General features: G+C 38.3%; 1 long non-coding RNA gene across 2 annotated transcripts in view; it reads left to right on the top strand.

The window, feature by feature from the left end:
• The window catches only part of LOC147027670 (uncharacterized), a 9,008-nt gene extending 1,146 nt beyond the window's left edge, over positions 1 to 7,862 (top strand). The window contains exons 2-3 of one of the 2 annotated variants that reach the window (XR_015057174.1): positions 4,667 to 4,788; positions 5,984 to 7,862. This is a non-coding gene — a long non-coding RNA (uncharacterized LOC147027670). The remainder of the gene's footprint in view (positions 1 to 4,666; positions 4,789 to 5,983) is intronic. The other variant, XR_015057173.1, reaches the window with a different exon arrangement.
• Positions 7,863 to 8,569: the final 707 nt, after the last annotated feature.

Genomic DNA, 8,569 nt, shown 5'->3' with positions numbered 1-8,569 from the left:
CTTCATCAGGCAGATATCTCTGGCTCACTGAAAATGTGAAATTTTATTTTCCCACGACGTTTCCCCTTTTTGTACGATCTTCCATTGTATGACCCGTCACTTCGGCATAGTTAAATATAAACAAAAATTAAATGCTTCGTTTTTAAAGTTTCTTCAACTGTTTCGTGGAATGCTTGGTGAAGCCACTGCGCGTGTGTTCTTCAAGCTCTCAATGGTGATTCCGTGGTTTGATACCGGAGGTAGGAAGGCAAAATAAATTATTTGATCACAATGAGAAAAAAATCTTTTCAGTTATGAAATTATGAATTGCCATACCATGGCAGGAATGCCGAGATGGCGTCTCCCTCATGTTCCACATGCCCCTCCCCCTTGCCTCTTCCTCTCAATATTTCAACATCTGGCAATTCAACAACACAACAACATATTTGGAAAGAATATAACACCCAAGAAAGAACAGAACAGGATGGACGGTATGCTGGGCATCATATCTGCCGGAACCCCTCTCCCTCCCCTGTCCCTCTTTCCGATCCCCGTCTCTCTCTCTCTCTCTCTCTCTCTCTCGCCCTCTCTCTCTCTCTCTGAACCCTCTCCCCCCCTTTCCTCTTCCCTCCTTCTCTCTCCACCCCTCTATCTCTCTCTTCCAACCCCCCCCCTCTATTGAGGGGACGAGCATGTATAAATCAGATTTGGAGTGAGCCAACTAGTGGGGTGCAAAGGTCGCTGCATGGACGAGCACGTATGCACGCAGGCAGACATTTGCCAGGAAGATGGCATGGATTTCAAATTCTCACACCCCAGGTCTCAAAGTGCGTGCATGTGTGTGTGTGCGTGCATGTGCGTGTGCGCGCGTGTGTGCACGTGTGCGTGTGCGTGCGTGTGTGTGTGTTTTTCATATTTTGGCCTGAATTAACATCTTTTGGTGGAAAATCTACGACACTGTTTCTCATATATATTTTTATGTTTCTTACATGTTTATTTGATTCTTATATATTTGTGGTAACTATATTTCATCCTGTGAAAATGATGCAACTAAACAAGATGAAAGGTGAAGCAGGGCAGCCCCCAACTGAATTGGTCTCCCTGAGGACCAACCCTCCTCAGAGGATTTGTGTTCCTCCAAAAGGTAATGATGCATTTAACTCAGATATCCTGACTGTAGGTGGTGGCTATTCTGGGTTCGACAATGGGGAACACTTATCCGAATGCAAAGTGCATAAATGTGGGATTTGCAATTGCAAAACTTGTCCTATATTTACCATAAACAATATCATGAATTGTACAGTAACGTGTACAATTGTTACTGTATTATACAGCATGTAGAAATGCCAAAAAAAAAATCGAAATTTTTTTGAAAAAAAGGGGCAAAATTTGTTGTTTTTTTTTTCCTCTAACAAATTTTTTTGGGGGGGGGTTGGAAATCACTTAAAACATGTATAAATGCAAAAAAAATGAATATTTTTTCAAATGAAATCGAAATTTTTTTGAAAAAATATTAGCAAAATTTCTGGGGGTTTTTTTTCCTCTCACAAATTTTTTTGTTGTTGTTGGAAATCACTTAAAACGTAGAAATGCAAAAACTAAAATTCAAATATTTTTTTCAAAATGGCCGCCATAGCGGCCATATTCGACTTTGGACCAAGTCCAAAATCTAATGGCATGATCCCTGGACCATACCTAATCCCCCCACCAAGTTTCGTCGAAATCCGTCGAGGAGTTTTTCCGTAATACTGTTCACAAACAAACAAACAGACAGGGGTGAAAACAGTAACCTCCGTCCATCTTTGATGGCGGAGGTTAACAATGCAGAGATGTAAGGCAAGAATGAATGCACACAGGAGTGGCACAAGAAACCCAATAAAACTACTGGTTGTCCACAACTCACTCGTCTCTTTACATATGGATTCTGTAAGCATGCGAGCTTCAGTGTTCAAGTTGTAGAAAAGATGAGCGGCAATGGCCGAAAAATGAATGGGATGGAAGATAAAATAATCACACAATTACGTAAGCAGAGATAACTTTTCTTGATTCAATAATTAAGAACGGCTTATCTGTACACATTAAATGAAAGAATTAATGAGACATACATGCAACATAATGGCCAAAACATAATCGCCTCTGTTTTTAATACCTTACCACGAGATGCTCAGAGACACCGAGTACATTATTATGGATGTAAATGTCCAGGTATAGACACACCACAATAAATAGTAATTGAGTGGTTGGAGCTTAACAGATCAAATATTTGTAGATTACCTGACAGCAGTGGAATTAAGATCAATTATTTTTAAAAAACAAAAAACTGAAAGAGGTTTGGCAAATCGTTAGATTAATGGAAGAGGATGATCAAGAGGACCTCCCAATCCAACATATGGAAGCAATTCTGGACATGATTGACCATAGAATATAGAAAGAGAAATATAAAGAAGTTTATCGTAGAAAAGACAATGACATCATCCAAATCATGTTTGATAACAAAGTGGTGGAAATTATCAATATGGAGAAAAGACTACAACAGAAGGAAGTGTGGGGTAAATTTCCAGAAACAATACAACAAAGAGAGCCACCAAGGGTTAGTGCGCTTTACGAAATGCAATTCGGGGGAAAATCTTCAACTACAAGGAAACTGTACAATCTATCGACGTCGAGGAATGGTTAAATAACACGCATCATTGTAATTGTGAACATTCCGTATTTAAAAATCCACATCATAAACACATTATCAGAGATGATCTCAGAATAGTGAAGGAGAGAAAATTACGTGCATTACTTACAAAAGGACCAAATTATGGAGAATATAAAATGATTACTGTAATTGGAATAAAGCAATGGAACTTACAATGATAGGATTAACAGAATGGATGAAAGAACAAACTGATCAACACAAACTATCAAACACACAAATGGCTTTATGGTTGGAGGAAGTAGAGAAACATGTAAAAAAAAGAAAATTGTTGATTTGAAAAGAAAAGTTCAAATCAATAATCCAAAAATAATTTTCAACAATCCAGAGACAAATTATTATTTAAAACAGCTTCAAACACAATATGTTATTGTTCCAATTGACAAAGCAAATAATAATATTGCATTTGTATGTAAAACATTCTACAGTCCATTCAAACACTTTTGGAAGAATTGGGCTTACAGACTGCACTCTCAGAACGACAAAATAAGTTACGATAATAAAATAGACTTGATACCACAACATATAAATCACTCCAAACTGAGAAGACTGTTTGTTCCAGATAAACACCATAAATTACCATTCATTTAATGGATCCCAAAAATGCACACAAACCCTTGTAAGATGAGGTTCATCATCACAAGTGGAGAATGCAGTTTGAAACCATTGTCAGGTAGTATTACAGGGGCGATGAAACGAATTTATAAATGCTTAATAATCTACCATGAAAAGGCGACGTTTTATTCCGGTATAATAAATTCTAGATCATTGATATTTCTAAATCTAGAAGAAAATATCCACAACATTAATAACAAAGGTAAGGCTAAATGTTTCTCACCTTTTGATTTTTCTACATTATACATATACATTGCACATGACAAGCTCTTAACCGTATTGGACAGAGCAGTAGATTAAGCATTTTCAGCATGTAATAAAGTATACTTTAAGTCTATCAAAAAAGAGCAAACTGGTCGATAAAGAAAAATCGATATTCATGGAGTTTTTCAAAAAAATAAACGTAAAGAAAGTATTGGATTTCTCCGAAACATCAGTTTCTTTACATTTGGCAACAAGATACTCCAACAGACAGTGGGGATACCCATGGGTTCAGATCTAGCCCCTTTGTTTGCAAATTTGTTCCTGCACATGTATGTACTTGTATGTTGACGGTCAAGGTCATATGGCGGTCTGAAAAAAAATTATGGTCATCGTTGGATTGCAGGTGCTGGGGGAGGCTTACCCTTGGCGATCGATTTGTGATCACAGATATCCAGTTTGATTTGATTACATCTATCATTACAGGCTGAACATATCAGAAGCAGAAAGGCATGGCTTGACGGAAACAATTCATTGCTGAACAAGTGATAGAAATACAGACATCTTTGAATGCTGATGATTCTGATTGAGGGAGTGCAAGTGAGCAGGAAAGCGACCAGTCCTGAACATGCGACTCAGACAGTGGTGCAAGTGAAAGTCAGGAAAGTGGGACGGAAGAACAACTGGTTCCACCACAGCACCACAAATGCCAAGAAGGACATGACAGTATCACCAAGGATATTGAATCCTCCATAATACTTGCGTCGTATCCTGCACAAAACACAAGAAATCCTGACGTCATTCACTTCACAAATATCAGCAGCATCAATCTCTATGAATCCAGCTGGAACAGCAGCAGTACAAGGCATTCAGGATTCTCGTGAATATGGAACTATTTGGGATGTTATGAATACCGGGATTGAGGCTGGAGGGAGAAGGGATGCACAAAATGTTTTTACAGAAAATGCAGGTCCCACCCAAATCGCAATATAGATCGCCCTCTGAATGATATCCACTTGTTACCCTCGCCAAAGGATTCGGAGAGGATATTGCATTTGGGTCCATTTGTTACTTGCAAAATCGAAGATTTTTCAAGTACAGTATATTGGTTGGTCGATTTTGTTATTCTGTCTGTCTGTCTGTCTCTGTCTGTGTGTTTATCGCCTACAGGTCACAATTTTCAACCAATCTTCACGATACTTCACCACATCCACATGGTTGAGTTCAGCATAAGGAAGAAGCTTATTGTTTTTGAGGTCAAAAGGTCAACATCGGCCAAAGGTGAACAACAGGTGAGATTTCTAAAATCATCAATTTTCATCCGATTGACTTGAAATTTAAAGAGGATTTATATTTAAGGTCACTGAATTCAACCAGTCAATTATTTTTGAGGTCAACATCGACCAAAAGGTCAACATAGGCCCAAGGTCAACAACTAAGGTGGTATTTTGAAAATCTTCAGTTTTCATCTGATTGACTTGAAATTTGAAGAGGATTTATATTTCAGGTCACTAAATTGAACCACCAATTATTCTTGAAGTCAACGGAAACCAAAAGGTCAACATAGGCCCAAGGTCAACAACTTTGGTGACATTTCTAAAATTCTCAATTTTCATCTGATTGACTTGAAATTTGAAGAGGATTTATAATTCAGGTCACTGAATTCAACCAGCCAATTATTTTTGAGTTCAACATGGACCAAAAGGTCAACATAGGCCCAAGGTCAACAACTAAGGTGGTATTTTGAAAATCTTCAATTTTCATCTGATTGACTTGAAATTTGAAGAGGATTTATATTTCAGGTCACTAAATTGAACCACCAATTATTCTTGAAGTCAACGGAAACCAAAAGGTCAACATAGGCCCAAGGTCAACAACTTTGGTGACATTTCTAAAATTCTCAATTTTCATCTGATTGACTTGAAATTTGAAGAGGATTTATAATTCAGGTCACTGAATTCAACCAGCCAATTATTTTTGAGTTCAACATGGACCATAAGGTCAACATAGGCCCAATGTCAACAACTAAGGTTGCATTTCTAAAATCCTCAATTTTCATCCGATTGACTTGAAATTTGAAGAGGATTTATAATTCTGGTCACTGAATTCAACCAGCCAATTATTTTTGAGTTCAACATGGACCAAAAGGTCAATTTTGACCCAATGTCAACAACTAGGGTTGGATTTCTAAAATATACAATTTTCATCCGATTGACTTGAAATTTGAAGAGGATTTTCGTTTCAGGTCAATGAAATCAACCACTCATTATTTTTGAGGTCCACATGGACCAAAAAGTCAACAGAGGCCAGATTTATTAAATTGTCAATTTTCATCCGATTCACTTGAAATTTGAAGACTGTTTGCATGTTTGATCATTTAATTCAACCACCAATTATTTTTGAGGACAAATTTGTTTTCTGGATTTGTCAAGTATCGTGCTCTGCACGACGTCTTCTTGTTTGTTTGTTTGTCTTTTTTCTGCACAGAACTTTCGTGTTTTTCTCTGCAACCGCTTGTCGGATTGAGACGAAATTTTCACCATTGGTGTAACTCCTCATGTGGAATGTTTCAATGATAATTATGACATCATATGTCATGTGGTGTGGCAGCTGTATTGGAAAAACGGAAAAACTTTGGACCTCTGTATCTCTGAAACCTCACCAAGGAAAAACGAGAAACTTGGCACATGGCAAGTACTCCTTGTGGGGAATGTGATTTTTTTATGATGTCACAGGTGCTCTCATTATGACGTCAAAATTGCATATGTAGAACACTACATCTGATCAGTATAAAAATTTTTGAGGGTCATCTAGAGATAAAATGGTCCACAAAATATTTTTCATGACGTCATCAGTTAGGTGATTCAGCAGCCATATTGGGTTTTTTTTTTTTCAAAATTTAAAAATCCTCTTCTCTGAAATGGCTGAAAAGATTGAGGCCAAACTTTACACATATGATCCATGAGGAACAAAAGTCACACATATGATATCATAGATCGCATGATTTGGCAGCCATATTGGATTTACCTGAAAACCTACAAAAAATACACCGCTCAAAAGAAGTCCTGGTAAAGGTTTGCAATCTCAGATTGCTCTTTTTCTTGTTGATTGATACGTGAATGTTGCACCACATTCAATGATGCACTGAAGTTGAAGTACACAGAGACAGAGTACTGAATGAAAATTCCTGGAAAATCTCTTTGGGTGAATTGCAAACGTTTTTTGCACATATGTATGTTTGTTTAGCGTATGGTGGCAGAAACATTGATGTTGAGAACTTTTGGTTTGCACGATGGAGAATTCATTTTTTACGGAGACAATGTCAAGGAACTTCTTTCATGAAATTCTAAGGTTTTTGCATTTTGACTTACGAGGAACAAGAAGAGCCCACCTGCAAGTAGATAAATTTGCTTTGATTTCAGAAGTTTAAAATGGGTTTGTTGCTAACAGCATTGCCTGCTGCAACCGCAGTGAGAACATCACAGTAGATGAACAGCTGTTTCCCACAAAAGCATTGTTTTGCTTCACACAGTACAAGGCAAAGAAACCGATCAAATTTTGTCATCAAATTTTGGCTGGCAGTAGATGCCAACTCAAAATACATCGTGAATGCTTTACCCCACGTTGGTGAAGATGCAACTTGCCCTCCTAATCAAAGACGAGCAGATAGTGTTGTGCTTTGGCTTATGGTCCCATACTTAGAAAAAGGAAGGAATGTCACTGCAGACAATTTTTTTTACTTCCCTGGAATTGGCAAAATAATTAAAGAGGAAAAAGACCAGTCTTGTTGGAACTGTGAACATATCAAGAAAAGAGCTTCCTCTGTCTGCACAAAACCTGGTGCCACCACAGTGCTCCAGTTCAATTTTGAAGGACTGTGCTCCTTTGACAGTTTACAAGAGTAAGCCAAGGAGGAATGTCTGCATTTTCTGTTCTCTTCACATGTCTTTTGGTGTGAACAGTGCAGAAAAATAATAACAAACATACAGTGCTTTAGTATGATCACACAAAGTGCAGAGTGGATGTTGCAGATCAGAAGGCACGCCGGTTTTCAGTGAAAGCTGGCTCTCGCCGGTGGCCAGTTGCCATATTTTACAACATCCTCGATCTGGCAGCCATTAACTCCTTTGTTTTGTACAAGTAATGTACCGGTGATAATATCAGTCGGACGGAGTTTCTCTTGAAGCTGGCGACAGAGATTCGGCGGGAGTTCATGAATGAGAAAACTTCACAGCGAAAGGCGATGCAACCCAGAATCGGTGCTGTTTCCAGTCGTACACCAAAAAGAAAGCAATGTCAGATTGGTCGGTGTAATTACAACATCGACTTGCTCCACGTGTTTTTTTTTTCCTTCTTTTTTTTTGTTCATATATTTTACCTTTTTGAACGAATTAGAAAAAGTACTCCATATTAGTGACCATATTTAATGTGTGTTGTATGCAAAAAAAAAAGTTTCCTTATTTCTTAAGATTTCTTTATTTTTATCAGAGTATTTTTTTTCAGTTATGTGCAAAACCATTTCATCACAAATTGTTTCATTGATGTTTATTCCTAAATAAAAGTTTCAAGTGAACAGTCAAAATGACCTGTGTGGTGGTTCTCCTGTGTGAACTCTGGTACTTGTAGTGCTAAACTGAGCTGGCAAGATGGCCTGGAGGTATGTACGCTCGCCTCGAACCTGTCTTGCCTGGGTTCAAAATCTTGGCCAGCTATAAACTGTCATCCCGGTGTTTCACAGGTAAGGTGATTCATAAATGTACCCTTCGGAAGAATGTTAAACGGGAGTCCCTTCTGCTGGCGTTCATTGGTAGGTGTTAAAGATCCCATTCGTGAAGAGTCGGCGAGCTATCCCTGGCACAATGGCCAAATTCCTGCCTGTACCAGCAGGGGACATTGTATCACCAGCACAGACACACCCACAGCCAATTATGCTACCCAGCAGCCTTGTGCTACATGTGAACGAAGAAGTGTTAAACTATAATTGTATAGTGGGGATAGCGTGGTTCCTGGATGGCCACGTCTTACCTGCCTATAGGCAGTGGGGATAGACTATAAAGTGGTATGTGAATATTG

This window comes from Eptatretus burgeri, chromosome 4 (assembly GCF_056783735.1).
Source record: "Eptatretus burgeri isolate ZD-2024b chromosome 4, Ebu_testis_v1, whole genome shotgun sequence".
Taxonomy (NCBI): domain Eukaryota; kingdom Metazoa; phylum Chordata; class Myxini; order Myxiniformes; family Myxinidae; genus Eptatretus; species Eptatretus burgeri.
The sequence above is the reverse complement of the archived record's forward strand: the minus strand, read 5'-3'. Positions and strand labels throughout refer to the sequence as shown.